The 17,668-nt window shown below is 47.3% G+C and overlaps 1 protein-coding gene across 1 annotated transcript in view; it reads right to left on the reverse strand.

The window, feature by feature from the left end:
• Window positions 1-397, reverse strand: part of LOC140409636 (snake venom metalloproteinase BjussuMP-2-like) — a 52,736-nt gene extending 52,339 nt beyond the window's left edge. The window contains exon 1 of the mRNA XM_072497970.1: window positions 320-397. The gene's annotated coding sequence lies outside the window, so the exon portion shown is untranslated. The remainder of the gene's footprint in view (window positions 1-319) is intronic.
• Window positions 398-17,668: the final 17,271 nt, after the last annotated feature.

The following is a 17,668-nucleotide window of genomic DNA, read 5'->3' on the forward strand; positions in this document are numbered from 1 at the left end:
GTTTATATTAACATCAATGAGAATTTCTAGAATTATGCAAAAGATTCCGTGGAGCTTGATCCCGCCCTCTCTGAAATCTGATCCGTCTCTAACTCTCATTTACTGATTCTTAGAATAGCCTAATCTTCCTGAAAGCATTCTAGCTTCACAAGTTTACAAAGATTACAAATCTTGACTCACACATTCAGAAAAATATACACAACCACAACCGCCACCGCCAACGCCAAACCCCCTCCTCACCCACAAAATAAGTCATTCGCCGACATTCCGGACTAGATTTATACTGCCCACAATGGAAAATTCAAAGCAATAATACTACCTCCTGGAGAGAGCCTGTCACCTCAGGACTTCAGTGCTCGTTATGTGTTCTACCTGTCACTATTTGCATTGATCTACCTGTAAAAACAAGGCGACACTAAATCAACATAGCGTGACACAGAATTCCACCAAATTTGTTGCCACAGAGATGATTGCAACATTCAGCTTACATTTATATCGCACCTTTCAAATGAATTGAGTTAAAATCAGCTAAACCGATGGCCCATCTCTTTCCACAGTCACATAATTGATGCTTCTTCACTATTCTGGTTGGGCGGCATAGTAGTGGGCGGCATGGTAGCACAGTGGTTAGCACTGTGGCTTCACAGCCCCAGGGTCCCAGGTCTGATTCCCGGCTTGGGTCACTGGCTGCGCGGAGTCTGCACGTTCTCCCCGTGTGTGCGTGGGTTTCCTCCGGGTGCTCCGGTTTCCCCCCACAGATCCCGAAAGACGTGCTGTTAGGTGAATTGGACATTCTGAATTCTCCCTCAGTGTACCTGAACAGGCACCAGAGTGTGGCGACTAGGGGCTTTTCACAGTAACTTCATTGCAGTGTTAATGTAAGCCTACTTGTGACAATAAAGATTATTATTAAACATTATTATTGTTATTATTATTATTCTTTACCATTTGGTAACCCTCACACCTCAGCAACTCCAAGTGTCACTTCAGGACTTGAGCACAAAGATCAAGGCTGAGGGGGTGCTGCACTGTCGCCGGTGCCGTCGTTTTCTGGAGACGTTAAACCGAGGCCCTGTCTGGCGGACATAATAGATCCCGTGGCATTATTTCAAAGAAGGGCAGGGGAGTTATCGCTAGAATTGTGGCAGATATTTATCCATCAATCAATGTCACAGGAGCAGAATGCCTGATCGTGATCACCTTGTTGTTGACGGGAGTCGGCTGTGTGTAAATTAGTTACGAAGCTTCTGACATTGCAGCAGCGACTACTCTTCAAAAATACTTCATTAGCTGTAAAGCACAATGAGGTGGCATGAGATCGTGAATGGTGCTACAAAAATGTAAGTCTTTCTTTCTCTTCCAGACAGAGTATCACAAGAGAACTGAGGAAGATGAAGTAGAGCGGAGACATGTGAGAATGATGGAGATAGTTCCAAAACAACAGGTGGCAGTGCGGCCCCTTTCTGGGGGGCAGGCTTGGCGGACCATGTGACCGGCTCGGGGCCAATCGTGTGGGTGCGTGCGAAACATGGCCAAAAGCAAGTTTGCGCGAGGCCCTGAGAGCAGGGGTCTGGGCAGTGTGGACCTCGGAGCCCAAGAGACAAGATCCATCCTATTGTGTTCTGTGTCTGTATTGTTGCCAACTTTGCCTTTTATCAATAAACCCCTTTGTTGCAACTGGAAACCCCCAATGTGTTTCTCGAGTCATTAGGGGAGGCAATGTCGTAGTCGTATTGTTCGTAATCCAGAGATCAGGGTAATGCCCTGGGGAACCGGGTTCGAATCCCACCATGGCAGACGGTGAATTGTGAATTCAATAAAAATCTGGAATTGATTGTCGATTGTTGTAAAATACCCCTCTTGTTCACTAATGTCTTTGAGGGAAGGAAATCTGCCATCTTTACCCAGTCTGGCCCACATGTGACTCCAGATCCACAGTAATGTGGTTGACTCTTAAATGCCCTCAGAAAGGGCCTAGCCAGCCACAGTTCAAGGGCAATTAGGGATGGGCAATAAATGTTGGCCCAGCCAGTGACATCTACTACCCATGAATGAATAATGTTTTTTTTTAAATCGCACAATCAGAAGAGAAAAACTGAAGTTGTGGCATCACAACTAGTGTGGAGGGTGAAGCCCAATGAACAACAGATAAAGCGGGTAAGTATTTCACCATCGAGATTAAGTTATTTATATTATTGGTTAGTATTTTCAAGAGTTAGAGTTAGTTCAGCTATTAAACAGCCGTAAAACAAAATAGTGTTAAATAATGTACCAGAGGAGCTGAAGCACATTGTGTGCACATCCCTGTACCAAACCCATCCGAGCCTCAACTCCACCATCCTGCCCGTTCTCCATAACCCTTCAACCCATTCTAACTTGGTGGAGAAAGTGTAGAAAGAGCAAGAATTAGATGGAATGCATAGGCTGAATTGTGTCTTGTGAAAATTTGAGTGTTTACATCCCCCAGCAACGTAATATCCAGTGCGGTGACCTCAGGTCATGATCCCAATGTCATCACACCAGTTGGCAATAATACAGCAAGTGGGCAGACTTTGAAATCAGGACTCTGTCCGCCATTTTGAAAGTATCAATTAATGGGCATTTAACTTCATTGGTCAGTGCACAAGATAGCACCCTCATGGAACCATCTACAACCCTTTATGCATGGACATCTCCATAACAGTGTCTCACCCACCCTACCAGATCATAAAAGGTCATTGAGGCACTTCCTGTGTCCAAGTCCTCTCGATGGCCCCAAAGATATTGACCTCTGCAACCTCTGCCAAGATCAGGCTGGGGTATCTCCACTTACCCTAAGCTGGCATGAGAATCTTCCATCTGGAGGAAGGCTCACAGGATGCCATCATGAACTTTGAGGCCATCCTTGTCCTTTCACCGGGTCATCAGCTCATCACTTCTCTCATCCAACTGTGGAGAAACAATGAAGTTTACTGCCTGATGGTCCAGGCCTCCCTATAATCATCATGGTTATGCTTGAAATGCATTTGGCTTTTTCATTCCTGTCAAGGTTTCTACCACCTTCCCATCAGTAACTCCATATACATATACATAAAACTTGGCATTCACCCGCATCATTGCTTCAAAATATTTGTCAGCAGCATAAAAAATCTTACTTCACGACTACTTTCACCCCTGGTGCACCTGACATTGGCCCGTGCCAAGGGTCCCACCCTGCCCATGTAACTGTCTAACTGCTTTTTAAAAGACAAAATCGTACCCACCTCTACCACTGCCTCTGGCAGCCCGTTCCAGATACTCACCCTCTGTGTGAAGAAAATAGAGTCATAGATGTTTACAGTATGGAAACAGGCCCTTTAGCCCAGCTGGATATGTTTCACAGAGCATCTGGGTAATATTGATCATAATATAATTAAGCTTAAAGTAGATTTGGAAAGGAACAAAGTGCAATTAGAAGTGAAAATACCCAACGCAAGAGAGAATTTCAGTGATTTGAGTCAAGCTCTAGTGAAGGTAGACTGGAAACAAAGGATTGTCCTGGAAAACAGCAAATGGGAATGGTAGGCCTTTGAGGCAAAACCACTTCAGATGCAACTCATGCATATTCCTAGAAAGTGGAAAGATGATACATTCGAAGCTTATGTTCTCTGGATGGGAAAGGAACTCAAAATTAAAATAACACAGAAAAAAGGAGGTTTATGACAAATGTCGGGGACAGAATATTAATGAAAAAAACAAGCAGGATAACTTCAAGGGATAGGGAAAGGCCAGTGGTGTTGTCACTGGGCTCGTAATCCAGAGAGCCAGTGCAGTGCTCTGGGGATCCGGGTTCAAATTAATTTATTTAAATTCAATAAAAATCTGGGGGAAAAAAACCTAATGATGCTACCATTGCGTAAACAAGTTCAATAATATCTTACCTGTGACTCCAGGTGCAATGTGGTTGACTCTTAAATGTCACAAAATAATTAAAGAGAGTATGAGAAAGGATTAGCTTTTAACATAGAATGTAACTCCCAAATCTTTAATAAACATATAAAAAGTGAAAGGAAAATTTAAAATATCAAATAGAGGTAAAAAATAAAAGTGGTTAGCACAGTTGCTTCACAGTGACAGGGGGCGTCATTCTCCGCCGGCGGGAGTCTCCGTTTTGCCGGCGCCCGGGGGTTTCCCGACGGCGTGGGGCTGTCCCACAATGGGAAACCCCATTGACTGGCCGGTGTTACGGAGACTCCCGCCAGCCGGTCGGGGCAGAAATGTGGTGGGGCGGGTAGGAGAATTTCGCCCAGGGTCCGAGGTTCGATTCCCGGCTTGGGTCACTGCCTGTGCAGATTCTGCACGTTCTCCCCGTGTCTGCGTGGGGTTTCCTCCGGGTGCTCCGGTTTCCTCCCACAAGTCCCGAAAGGCGTGCTGTTAGGTAATTTGGACATTCTGAATTTTATCTCTGTGTACCCAAATAGGCGCCGGAATGTGGCGCCTCGGGGCTTTTCACAGTAACTTTATTGCAGTGTTAATATCAGCCTACTTGTTACAATAAAGATTACTATTCTAAAAGGAAATAAGGAGATAGAAGGAATAGACTCTTTTTACAGTGCAGAAGGAGGACACTCAGCCCATCGAGTCTGCACCGGCCCCTGAAAAGAGCACCCTACCCAAGCCCACACCTCCACGCCATCCCAGCAACCCCACCCAACCCTTTTGGACATTAAGGGCAATTTAGAATGGCCAATCCACCTCACCTGCACATCTTTGGACTGTGGGAAGAAACCGGAGCACCCGGAGGAAACCCACGCACACACGGGGAGAACATGCAGACAGACAGTGACCCAAGCCGGGAATCGAACCTGGAACCCTGGAGCTGTGAAGCGACAGTGCTAACCATTGTGTTACCGTGCCACCCATGATGAATACATTTAACCTGTGCCCACAGATTTGAAGATAATTTTCCAGCAGACGAGTGGGGAGCAGAGAAACTGAATATAATAAAATTAAATCGAAAAGTGGTGCTAAATAGGTTGCCATCACTCAAAGTTAACAAGATAGGATTCCTGAGGATAGCCAGAATGGAGATAACGGAAGATCTGACTACAATCTTTCAATCCTCCTTCTTGACTAGATTGGTACCAGAGAAATAAAAGATTGCGGCTGTTGCACACCTGTTCAAATAAAGGGGAGGAAAGGCTGAGTGGTGGAAAATGCGACTCGGCAAGAAAGAAAAAATTGCAATTAAAAAGCACCTTTCAAAACCCTGGCAGATCGAAAAACACTGTAGAACCAATGAAAATACTTTTTGAAATACTGTAGGAATTGGAGCAGCCAATTTTCACACAGGAAACTCCCACAAAGAACAAGATGACAATGACCAGGAGAATATTGCCTGCTGGTGAAAATGGCAAAAACACGGCAGATGCAAGTTAACATGGATTGGAGTAAAGTGATGCACTTCGGAAGAAACAACATGAGGAGACAGAATTATCTAAATGGCACAATTTTGAGAGGAGGCCCAGCACACCGGGGTCTTCCCTCCCTCTGTAACTTCCTCCAGCCCTATCTCCCTCTGAAATCTCTGCCCTCCTTCGAACCTGGTCTCTCGCGCATTCCCAATTTGCATTGCTTCCCACTGGTAGTGTTAAGGATTGAGGAAAATTGAGTTGAAAAAATGAAATTGGGATACAATATAGGGGATGAAAGGGGATTGGTAAGTGCAGAGATGAGGGAATTGGCACTTATGTGCTCAAAGCCGGATTCACAGGGTGGGTAACATCAAATGGAAAAAAATGATATATTCATTGAGATAACTGAAGAAAGGGACACAGTAGAAACAGCTACCATCATAGCTACACCCAGCTGCAGAAAGCAGCCTCCCGAAAATAAATTATTGACAAAAGGTTGCTGTTTAAAATCCAAAACTTGACCTGAGAAGATTACGCCTTCACTGAAACTGAAGACAACTTTGCCAAACATAAACAAATGACCTGTGCATGGTAATGATCGGCTGGATTTAGCTCGTAGAGTTATATAATATTGGACGTTGTTTGGAAAAAAAGGGCGTCTGTGATTTCAGGGCACACAGGTAGTTGGAACAATGGGGTAACTTCATGAGACACTGTGTGTGTACAGCCATCAGTGTACTGTAGTAGCGTATTATTGCCCCTCTTGTCGTGTGTCTTTCTTTTAAGTTAATAAACATTCTTTATTAATTGATCACAAAATGGCTGGACTGTTCCTCCCTGGTTTGCATATCTTTCCTCACATTATACCAAATTGAAGTATACAGTGTTCCAAGTTACTCTTCTGGGTTTTGGGATACCCTTGTATTTAACATCAGAGGGGTTCTTATAACAGTAGCCATGCCTTCAACTGCCTTGCCCTGAATCTTTGGAGTTCCCTTCATGAACCTGTCCACCTCATTACTTCTCACTATCTCTTCTTCTTTAGGGAGCTTCTATAATCTCGATCTTCAACCAAGTTATTGCCGTCAAATTCTGTTTGATACTGTACCTGTGAAATGCCTCGGGAAGTCTCACTTCACCAAGGTGCCATATAAATGTACGTTTTGCTTGATCCAATGCACATGATGAAAATTTGGATTAGAAATAAAAGCTATTGACAATTTTTTGGTAAATTATAATAATAATCTTTATTAGTGTCACAAGCAGGCTTACGTTAACGCTGCAATGAATTTACTGTGAAAAGCCCCTAGTTGTCACATTCCGGTGCCTGTTCGGGTCCACTGAGGGAGAATTCAGAATGTCCAAATGACCTAACAGCATGTCTTTTGGTACTTGTGTGAGGAAACCGGAGCACCCGGAGGAAATCCACGCAGACACGGGGAGAATGTGCAGACTCCGCACAGACAGTGACCTAAGCCGGGAATCAAACCTGAGACCTGAAGTAAAAAACTCACCACTATTCTTAGAATTCCCCCTATACCAAAAAGGGTCAATAAGACATTTTAAATGGTGAACAGGGAATCTCACTCCCTGACTCCGATGCAGACTTAGGTGGGTGCTATTCAGGTCAAACTATATTTTCAAGTTATCCCCCGGTATAACCCATATTTTCATAGAAGAATTTTAACTACTTACCACTTAGTAGCATCGATCCTGGGCTCCGCATTGCTAAGTAAGTAAAGTAAACTTTGTAATAACCACAGTTTCAGGTTAAAACTTTTAAGTTATTTTATTATTATATTTTTTCTTTTAAAAGATGCAATCATTGTCTTTACAGAAAAGTAAAAACATCTTGCTTCTGGATTCTCCTGGTTGGTTGAAAAGACCTTCAGGTCCACCTTGACAATCTCTCTTCTTTAGCTTTTGGTCTTCCTCAGATGGATTCGCTCTTCCGCTCGGTTGCTATGTTCTATCTGTCCCATGTACTGAGCTATGAGAGCTAACTCTGCTGGCTGTCCCCTGTTTTAGGATTTATATACCCCTTCTATCAGTTATTAAGTTTATATGATATTATCGTAAAGTAACTTTATTTACTCTTGATTGTACAAGATACCTTTAATCTTAATTGTTTCTAACACGACTATGTATTCATATTGAGCATGATTCAGCTCATCGATCTCTGATTACATTGCTTCCTTTGTGATGTTCAAAAGTGCTTTGACCCCAGAGGGGTGTTACACCTGTTTTCTGTAATTTATAAAGTTGCTTTATTATCAAATAGTGCCCCCAGCTCAGAACTCTGACTCCGATTTGAGTCTAACGTGTGTTCCCGTGGACACATTGTCTCCAGCTTCCCATATTCACCTGGTGTCAGCAGAATTTCACACCTAAACACTTGTCACCCAATTCAACTGAAATTCCTAGCCATTCTTTTCTAGCTGCTTACTAAAATAATTAACTTCAAAGAAAGTGCGAAATATTGCTTTTTTCCATATAACTAAAAGTTCAATCTGCTGTGACTTAAAAGACATACATCAGTTTTACAGCTTGAATAGTCACAAGCTGTTTTCTTAAAGCCTGTTTGATAAAGGCTATCTGCATTTCAAAACCGTCTTTTGCAGCTGCTGTTAACCCTTCGTAGGATTTTCTCCTACATTCTCTCATGTAGCCTTAGGCCAGGTATTGCCAGATGCCAAAAATATGTTTCAAATGACATATTTTCCCATTTTTTCTTTTACAGACCCCGGCGCAGTGAAGCAACTGTGCTAACCACTGTGTTACCATGCCAAATGGAAACAAAGAATATTGCAAGTGTGCTTTCGACACTTGTGGAAAGACCTTCAGAGAGTGTTGGGGTTTCAAGGTCCATTGTAATGAGCACATGAAAGAACCTGCCAGAAGGAGGGACGTGAAATGATTGGAAATCATTGGAAGGTAAAACAAAACAAAGATAGGGTTAGTGTAATTTTGGGTGTCTGTCTCATCAATAGCTCTGTCCAAAACATTAACCTCGTGCATTTTTACTTTCACCAGACATGCTTTGTGTTCTTCTAATTATGGTTCTTACTTCAATGTATTGATGCATAGTTTGGATCTTACTAATGCTGCTAACCTCCGGACTTGCAGTACAGATCCTGAGTCTGTGGTTTGATATTACGTGTCAAGACTTACTTGATTAGCGGTGACTTTTTTTTTCCACATTGCACTGCTGGGGCTGGTTTAGCACAGGGCTAAATCTCTGGCTTTGAAAGCAGACCAAGCCAGGCCAGAAGCACGGTTCAATTCCCGCACCAGCCTCTCCGAACAGGCGCCGGAATGTGGCGACTAGGGCCTTTTCACAGTAACTTCATTTGAAGCCTACTTGTGACAATAAGCGATTTTCATTTCATTCACAATTCTGCTGTGCCTGTCACTCCAGCCGGGGTGTGTGGAATGCTGGCGATAAATGTTGGGGTGGTAGGGGGGTGATAGGAATGTTGGTGAGGATGGAGGGGGTCGGGGGGGGGGGGGGGGGATGTTGGAGAGCCCCAGAAAGCTCCGTGGGTCTGTGGATTGTCAGGCTAAGGTTCTGATCGGCACTCCCCATCTCTGTGGAGTTGCTTGCTGGCTTTATGAGGCCCCGCCCCACCCCGTCAGGGCGATGTTGTAAACCACGTCTACTGATTTGTTTCTCTCTAAGTGACTCACTATCTGGAGAGAAAACTGGGGTGGGATTTTCCGAGCTTGCACACCAAATCGCGATCGGCACGGGGCAGAGAATGGGCGTTGACACTGAATATCGGCACGACACCGCTCCTACGATTCTCCATTCCTCGGATAATCACCGCGAATACTAGGCGCCGATTCACCAACGAAAATTGGCAGAATTCCCGACGGCGGGTTCTAACCACGTTTTGCCTGTCGGGAATGTCATAATGTACACACAGGTATAAGATGGTGCACAGACAGGCAGTGATTGACACACAGGATCACCAGTGAACACACAGAACACAGCAGCCAATCACCAGACAGGACACGATCACTATAAAGCCAGTGGGCACTAGTTTTCCCGCTCTCTTGGGATCCAGCCTCTGAGACAGTCAGAGCCCATGAGCAGCAACTAGAACATACACCATGTGGTAGTAAGATAGTCTGGTTAGGTTAGCCTCAGGTCTCCAGTCAAATCAGCACAGTGTCAACACACAGTTAAAGTATTATGATAATTAAGAGTTCAATGAAATCAAGTTGCATTTCTTCAAGTGTTGGAAGCCTGTCTCTCTCACTGCTGCACTAAACGCAGTCCTCGCAGACCCGGCATACCCAACACATCAGGGAATGGCCAGTGGCGGCTGCGGAGTCAGGGACAGCCAGGCTAGGGGTCGGGGGCCACCGATCCGCGGGCGCGCGCCATCTTGTGGGGGTCCTATATTTTCAGGGCGGTCCACGGTGTGAGTCCGCCATGTCACGCGGGGGGCCGCCGAAGTCCGCCGCCGTGCGCATGTGCGGACCCCCGACCGTATGTGCAGGGCCCTGTATCGGCAGCCAGAGCTGCGAGGAGTACTATATAAATACTATATGTATTATAAAAACTGAATATACTGGAGCGGCACACAGAAGGATCATCAACCAGAAATGTTAACTCTCTGGTCAGGATTTTATATTCGAGGGTCAGATGGGCTCTCCACCCAACCAAACGTACAATATCATTAAATTATGTTCGGTGGGTTTGCTGACCTCTTTTTGCAAGTGTGTAATTTTGAGGTAATCGGGGTACGTGCGTGAATCGGATGCGCCAATTAATGTCACTAATAATCCAATAGACAGCGCTGCCTTGGTGATTTTTACTTCATTGCACGGGCAAAGCAGGTGGGCGGAAGCCATGTCCTTATCATTCCCTCATCCAAGGGCAGGATGAAAGGCTGCTGGAGCAGCAGCACTTCCTCTATCATTGCAAGTTCAATGCTGAATGGGAATGGATACATACAAAGGTCCTGAGGCTTTCAGTAGCTTTCCCAGGCTGCCTTTCAGCATTTCAGCACTTCATATTTGCTGGATGGTTTCCCTGAGGATTACAGCACAGTGCTCCCTCATTTGCAAGGCACTGGTCCTCTGCATCCCGTCTCATGGGGATAGTGAATTCTGCTGGTGGGACCTTCTCTGAAAACTAAGAGAGGGGCAGGAGGGAGGGGGGGGATGGGTGCAGGTGAGTGTGGGCAGTGTCCCAGGGAGAGACCTTGAAGGGGAGAGGCACAGGCTCAGTTGGTTTAGGACCAGCAGGGAGGCCAAGGTGAGAGGGTGCGCCGAGGGCACCATTGCCCAACAGGTAGAATGCACAGGCATCGTTCCAGCTACCTCCAACTATCCAGCGCTGCATGAAGCATGTATATGTCACACCGCCTCCATCTGCGCGGGTGGACATCCCACGCTGGTGGCTTTGAAGGTCACAGGGTTTAAAAAAATATTTTATTCAAGGCATTTTCACATAAAAACACAAAATATCAGAACAACAAAACAACTCAATAAAGAACCACAACATGCCTGCACCGCATCCCCCCCCCCCCCCCGGCAGCAACACCCTGCCACATCTCGCTTTCTCCATTTTAACCACCTCCCTAAACAACCCCCACCTTGCTAACCCATCAATCCTCCATAAACAAATCGATAAACAGCTACCACCTCTTGAAGAACCCCTCTGCCGACACTAGCAAAGCGGACCTGACCTTTTCCAGCCTCGGGAATTCTGCCAGGTCGCTCCGAGTCCCACCAACCTAGCAAAATCCATCTCCGGGCTATCAGGGAGACAAAGGCCAAAACATCGGCCTCTCTAACCCCCAGGACAACCGGGTCTTCAGACACCACAAATATCGCCACCTCTGGACTCGGAATCACCTTCACAACCAACACCTTGGACATCACGTCCGAGAAACCCTACCAGAACTCCCTCAGTCTTGGACATGCCGAGAACATGTAGACATGATTCACGGGTTCCCCCACCCCGCACAACGCCCACACCTACCGTCTACCCTTTCAAAGAACCTATTCATCCTCACCACCATCACCTGAGCCCTGTGCACCACCTTAAACCTCACACACGGCGAGGACGCGTTCACCTTCTGCAAGGCCTCCGCCCCACGTCTCGGCCCGTAGCTCCCCTCCCAGCTCCTCCTCCCATTTACATTTAAGGTCCACCAAGGCTCCATCCCACTCCATCAATTCCTTATAGATATGCGACACCTTCCCCACCCCTATTTGATCCTTTGACAGCACCTGGTCCTGCAGCCCCATGGGCGGCAGCCCAGGAAAGGACGGCACCTCTTTCCTCATGAAATCTGAACCAGCAGGTACCTAAAGCCATTCCCCCTGAGCATACACTTCCTCCAAGTCCTCCAGCCCCGCAAATCTTTCCCCGATAAATAAGTCCCCAAAACTCTCAATTCCGGCCTGCCGCTACCCACTAAGTCTCGCATCCAGCCCTGCTATTGCGATACCAATGGTTGTCGCAGATCAGCGCCCACACCTAGCCACCCTCCACCCCAAATGCTGCCTCCACTGCCCCCACACCCTTCGGGCAGGCACTGCCACTGGGATCGCGGAGTCCCTGGTCGGCGAGAACGGTAAAGGAGCCAACAACAAAGCCTGTAAGCACGTACCCCTGCCACCTCCACCCGCCCCCACGCCGTCCCCTCCCCACGGCCCATTTCCTCACCATTTCAATGTTTGCTGCCCAGTAATAATTTATCATATTCGGCAACGCCAGCCATGCCCCCTTTCTCCACCCCCACCCCCACCCCACCCCCCCGCCCCCCCCCTCACCCCGGCCTGGCCTCGTCCCCTTTCCGAAAAAGCCCACCTCACCCGCGTGGTCTTATCCGCCCACACAAGCTGAAGATCGGTCCATTGACCTTTTTAAAGAACGACTTGGGGACAGAGATCGGGAGGTTCTGAAACACAAACAGAAACCTAGGCAACCCTGTCATTTTCACTGCCTGCACCCACTCCGCCAGTGACAGCGGCAGCACATTCCACCTCTTAAACCCCACCTTCATCTGCTCCACCAATCGGGCCAAGTTCAGCCCATGCAGCTGTGCCCAGCTCCTCGTCACCTGGATACTCAAATACCTGAAACTAGCTCCCACCGCCCTAAACAACTACTCCCCCAGTCTTCTTTCCTGCCCTCTGGCATCAATCGGAAACACTTCACCCTTTCCCATGTTCAACTTAGATCATAGAAACGGCCAAATTCCCTCAAAATGTCCATAGTACCTCCAATGGTTCGAGATATACGCTGTTGCTCTGTTTCGGTCCTAACAGCGTCGCCAATACTGTGGGTATTTCTATTTACCTTAGTGAACCACAAGCCTTCCCTTATATCGATCAAATGACCACACAACCAGTTAGTTAGTTCAAAAGATGGTTTATTTACATACACAAGAGTTATCTCAACATGCAAACACAATATCTACTACAAGTTAAACTACACCTATCAGCTACAATAACCTATACTTAGTTTCAGGGCGACCGGCACTGTGCAAATGGATAAGGCCTTTATCTGGATTTCACTTGCCTGGTTCGAACAAAGCGGCTCTGTCTCTGCTGGGCTCATCTGTCAGGTAGCAATCGTTGGTCTTGAACGTAGCTGGCTGTTCCTGCTGTAATTGGGTTTGGCACAGGCCAGATCCAAAAGAGACAGAACACATGGCTGTGCTCTCTTTCATCCCTCTGGGATTTCACGCTCTTTGGGGCGGTCCTTAACCTTGGACTCAATAGTTCGACAGGGCTCTGATCACTGTCTTCGATTTTGGCCAATAAAGGGGCGGGTTTCTTGGTAGCTGGGCGGGTCCTTAGCGGTCATTGACCTTGGCAGTTGTGCTTTCTGAGTAAGGGGAATGATGCCGATCAGTCTGTGGCTGTACCGGTTGCTTGATTGGAGTTCTATTGTCCAGGGAAAATGGGCCATTGAAATGTAAACGAGCGAGGGTTTCGGTCAGGTCTGGTTACCTATGTTTTAGATGCACTTCGGCTGTGTATCTGTCTGAGTCCTGGGTTGGCCATAATTCCCATGGTCCTTTGAAATGAAAATGAAAATCGCTTATTGTCACAAGTAGGCTTCAAATGAAGTTACTGTGAAAAGCCCTTAGTCGCCACATTCCGGCGCCTGTTCGGGGAGGCTGTTATGGGAATTGAACCATGCTGCTGGCCTGCCTTGGTCTGCTTTCAAAGCCAGCGATTTAGCCCTGTGCTAAACAGCCCCTCAGGTGGCCATCTTAGATGGCCTCAACACTAACAGGTCGTCCGCGTACATCGAGACCCTATGCTCAGCACCACCCAGCTCAATCACTCTCCAATCCCTTAGCGCCCTAAGCGCCATTGCCAGTGGCTCTATCACCAAGGCATAAAGCAATGGGGAGAGCGGGCAACCCTGCCTCGTCCCCCGGTTTAGCCCAAAGTTTCCCGAGCTCACTCGGTTTGTCCACACGCTCGCAACCGGCGCCCTATATAGCAGGCGGACCCAATCCACAAAACCCCTGCCCCAACCCGAACCGACCCAGCACCACCAACAAATATGCCCACTCCACCCTATCAAAAGTCTTCACCACTACCTCTACCTCGTGCCCCTCCAAAGACACAAAGACATGGCAATTACATTGAGTAGCCTCCGCACAATCGCCGAAAACTAACTCCCTTCACAAACCCCATCTGATCCTTGCCTATCACCCCCGGCACACAGTCCTCAATCCACAATGCCAACTCCTTCGGCAATAACTTGGCATCTACATTCAATAATGATATCAGGCGGTATGACTCACAGTTCTCCGGATCATTACTGTTTTTTAAAATCAGGGAGATGGAAGCCTGTGACAATGTAGGGGAGAGTTCCTCCTCTCCCTCCATTCATTATACGCCCTCACCAACAGTGGCCTGAGATATGCCCCAAACCTTTTGTAAAACTCTACCGGGAACCCATCCGGCCCCGGGGCCTTACCCACTTCTATAACCCCATACCATTCATCAGCTCCCTCAGCACAACTGGTGCCCCCAGCCCCTGAACCAGCCCCTCCTCCACTTTGGGAAACTCCAACCCATCCAGGAACCGTCGCATCCCCTCCTCCCCGGTTGGGGGCCCCGACTTGTAGAGCCTCCTCTAAAAGGCCTCATACATTCCATTCACCCCCTCCGGGTCCATCACCACCTTACCCTTATCATCCCTAACTCTGCTAATATCACTCGCTGCCTCCTGCTTCCTCATCTGATGGGCCAACATCCTACTTGTTTTTTCCCCGTACTCATACACTGCCCCTCTGGCCCCCTGCAACTGCCCCATCACCTTCCCCATCGACACTAGTCCAAACTCCATCTGGAGCCTCTGCCTCTCCTTCAGCAACCCTGCCTCCGGCGCCTCCGAATATCTCCTGTCCACCTTCAAAATCTTATCCACCAGCCTTGTCCTCTCCTCCCACTCCAACTTTTCCCTGTGCACCCAAATCGATATAAACTTTGCCCTAACTACAGCCTTGAGTACCTCCCACAGCGTGGCGGCTGTAACCTTCCCCCGTGTCGTTCAACTCCACGTAGCCCCAAAAGGCAGCTGGCAGCCACTCACAGACCTCCTCGTCCACTAGCAACCCTACTTCCAGCCTCCACTGCGGTCATTGGGCCTCCCCTGAGCCACCCGTAAATCTACCCAATGCAGTGGGTGTTCGGAAACCACAACCATCAAATACTCCGAGTCAGCCACCCCCGCCAGCATCACAAAAAAATGACAATCTAGGACTACACCCGGTGCACATGGGAGAAGTATGAAAACTCCTTCGCCCTCGGCCTCCCAAACTCCATGGGTCCACCCCCCATGCACTCCATGAAACCCCTCAGCTCTCTCACCACTGCCGACACCCTCGATGACTTGGAACACAATCGGTCCCAGCTTGGATCTATGACCGTATTAAAACTATTGGACAATAGAACTACTTAAAGGCAGGGAACAGTTTGGTTGTGTCAGTAAAATTAATGCTTTGGATATGTTGATGGTCCTAACAACACCGCAAACAGATGTTTACCTAAGGCAAAGTGGTAACAATGGGGAAAAAAACACAAAGGGTTCAAAGGACAGGACAAGGTGTGAAGTTTGCATTAAAATTCTAAAAGGTAGATTTACAAAATGGAGGTAATTAGATATGACTTCTGAAGTGACTAGTTCACATAAGGGAAAACCTAAAGGGAAAAACTGTATATCAGAAGCGTCCATCTTATGCAAGGGTAGCTGTTTGAAACCTCAGCCAACAGCAGGAATAGTTGTTTTGACTCCCACCAAACCATGTCTGTGAAGAATACCTCCCATGTATAGCCAGGTGTTTTGTCCTATATCAGAAGCAAAAAGCCTGGTGTAGTAACTGTTACTGGATTTTGTTTATAGTTCTTAAAAACCTGGAAGATGTTGTGGAAGTTTGGGGAAAATGAGCTCTGAATGAAATAAAGGAATTGGATAAAGTTAGTGCTACCGTCTGTAGCCATTGTTTTAGTTAAGTGTACTTCTATTGTTGTCTATTTTATTTAAAATCATCACTAAATGTCTGGGACATCACTTTCTGGATTTAAAATCTTTCCTCAATTATATAAAATTGTAAAATGCAGTTGAGGGCAGTTTTTTCCGAGTGTCCTTTTTGGAATTTGGAATAACCCAGCGTTTACCATCAACCGTGTTCTTCACATATGCCATCTCTGCACTCACCCTTGCCAACTGTAGAAGATCATTGAACTTTTTTCAATGCTGTAGCCACGTGCAGTGCTCCACATCATGCCCACTGACCCGGACGGAGGCCGCTGTCCAGGCATTTGTTGTCAGATGGGACGACCTTCTCTTGCCATCCCTGTGCATTAGCTTTTGCCGCCTGGCACATGCCTCTTCCACCAGCGCTCCCAGGCACTCATCTGAGAAATGGGGGGAAGAGCGCCCACCTGACTTAGCCTCCTGCATTCCATGGCCTTCGAGCGCTGAGGCCACTGACAAATAACAGGATAGTTATTTTAATGATTGCAGCCAACTCCCTCAGCCTCCCCCACAACTCCTGGGAGCCGCCGCTACAGTTTTCCAACCTTCTGCCGGGTCACCATCGGGCCTAACGTCCGACACATTTCCACATCCGCAAACTGAAAACCCAACCGACCATTGCGTTTCCCGCTTTAATTGGGCAACCATCGTAACATCATGTGGATAGCCCGATCTTGGTCGGGAGCAGGTTTGACAGGAACTCAGCAAAGCTCCTTTGACAGCACTTTCCAAACCCATGACCACCACCATCTAGAAGGACAAGAGTAGCAGATATCTGGGGAGCCCACCACCTGGAGGTTCACCTCCAAGTCACTCACCACCCTGACTTGGAAACATATTGCTGTTCCTTCACTGTCACTGGGGCAACATCCTGGAACTCCCACCCTAAAGCACTGTGGGTGTACCTACCCACATGGACTGCAGCGGTTCAAGAGCAATTTGGGATGGGCAATGAATGCTACAGCCTGGGGCCAGCGACACCAACATCCAGTGAATGAATAAGAAGAAAAATTCCATCTGCCATGTTCTTGCTCAATCACTTAGTCTGTCCAAATCCTTGTGAATCTTCTCTGGATTCTCCTCACAGCTCATATTCCCAACAGTTTTGTGTCATCAGCAAACTTGGAAACATTACATTTGCTCCTCACATCAAAATCAGTGATGTAGATTGTGTAAAGCTGAGGCCCAAGAGCTGACCTTCCAGTACCCCACTAGTTACAACTTGCCAACCTGAGAATGGCACGTTTATTCCTACCCGCTGTTTTCTGCCCATTAACCAATTCTCAAACCATGCCAATATATTACCATGATATATATTATCATGAACTCTAATTTTCCTTACTACCCTCTTGGGTGGGACCTCATTGAAAGCCTTCTGAAGTTGCAAATCTGTCACATCTGCAGCTATTTATTCTGATAGTTACACCCTGAAGAAATTCCACCGGGTTTGTCAAGCATGATTTCCCTTTCATACATCCACATGATTCTGCTTAATCCTACCATTATTTTCTAAGTGTCCTTTTATCACATTTTTAATAATAGATTCAAGCATTTTCCTTACGGCCATCCCCTAGTCACCCCCACTGACCCCCTGCTGCCCCCCTCCGCCTCCCCTTCCCCCCATCCAGGCCTGGCGGAGGCGCCGGGCCCGCCAACCCCCTCCTCTCTGCCAGCCCTGAGAACCGGCAGGACCGGCAGCCCCTGCGTGTCCGACCTCCTCTCTCTTCCTGATCATCCTCGGCGCCCGTTTCCCGATTATTAAAACCACAAG

The sequence above is a fragment of the Scyliorhinus torazame genome, chromosome 3 (assembly GCF_047496885.1).
Source record: "Scyliorhinus torazame isolate Kashiwa2021f chromosome 3, sScyTor2.1, whole genome shotgun sequence".
In the NCBI taxonomy this organism is placed as follows: Eukaryota; Metazoa; Chordata; class Chondrichthyes; order Carcharhiniformes; family Scyliorhinidae; genus Scyliorhinus; species Scyliorhinus torazame.